The 1098-nt window shown below is 63.8% G+C and overlaps 1 protein-coding gene across 11 annotated transcripts in view; it reads left to right on the top strand.

Annotated features, from left to right (window-relative positions):
• CAMK2D (calcium/calmodulin-dependent protein kinase II delta) overlaps positions 1 to 1098 on the top strand; it is a 156286-nt gene that overhangs the window by 129681 nt on the left and 25507 nt on the right. The window lies entirely within an intron of this gene.

Here is a 1098-nt window from a genome sequence, read left to right as displayed (position 1 = left end):
GTCCGCTCCGCGTGGCCTGGCACCGCGGGGACAGGGTGTCCCACTGTGTGTCGGCAGGGAACCCGCGGCTCCCCAGCTGCCCCTGCGGTCGGCGGCAGTGAGAGCACCAGGAGCTCGGGCCTGGGGTCAACCGTTTGGGGCGAGCTCAGTTCCTCTCGTTCAACGTCACCTAGCGTCACTGTTAAGTCCATTCATGCCGTGTCGCGCTGGGGCCTGATGCTGGGTGAGTCGCTCGGCGTTAGGGGTCCATGCAGTCTGTGAATGGCAGACCCGCTCGAGGAAGCGTTCGGAACAGGCTGTGTGTTTTGTTAAAGCCTCAGCGCGTTCTGGGCCCCAATCGGGCCTTTGACAAAGCCTGCGCCCTGCAGCCCCCTCTGGCCCGCGGGGCCTCTTCTGCCCCCTCATCCCTGGCCCCGGGCGCGTGGCCAGGTGCAGGTGCTGTCCTTCCTGATGCCGCATGGGAGGCAGGCTCTGCTCCTCACTTCAGAGTCGCTGGTAACCGGAGGCCCCGCGGGTCCCAGCTCGGGCAGGCGCTATGCCCATTCTGAGTATTTTCTTTCTTCTGTCTTGTCACCCAGCTGCCCTGTAAAGCACAGCAGGTTGCAGAGCTGCTTTCGTGTTTCCTTCTCTCCCTCACGTGGGAGGTGTTACTGTGAGGCGAGTGCACAGACCCCGGTCCTTTCCACCGGTCCTGGCCCAGCCCGTCCCCGTCCTCTCTCTGCCCGCTGGGCCCCTCTGCCCGCTGGGCCCCCTCTGCCAGTTGGTATCCCTCTGCCCGCTGGGCCCCCTCTGCCCGCAGCACATTCCCACCCACACGCTCTCCCACCTGGAGGCCCAGGGTTGCTCTCTAGCTCCAGGCGAGTAGTCTTGTCGCCCAGACAGGCTTTCTCACACTCTTCAGTCACTCGTCAGTTAGGAGCCGTGTTGCTACGGACTCAGAAAGTCAGGCTTTGTGTCTTAAGTTGAAAATGATGCCGAAGAACAAAGTACCCTCCCAAGGAAAAGAGATGCCGGGAGTCGGGTGTGCATGTGGTTCTGGGGCCGCCCGGCGGTTCCTCCCGGCACCAAGTTCTCGGCCACGCGCTGACCGACCCCGTG

The sequence above is a fragment of the Myotis brandtii genome, unplaced genomic scaffold (assembly GCF_000412655.1).
Source record: "Myotis brandtii unplaced genomic scaffold, ASM41265v1 scaffold603, whole genome shotgun sequence".
Classification (NCBI taxonomy): Eukaryota; Metazoa; Chordata; class Mammalia; order Chiroptera; family Vespertilionidae; genus Myotis; species Myotis brandtii.
The sequence above is the reverse complement of the archived record's forward strand: the minus strand, read 5'-3'. Positions and strand labels throughout refer to the sequence as shown.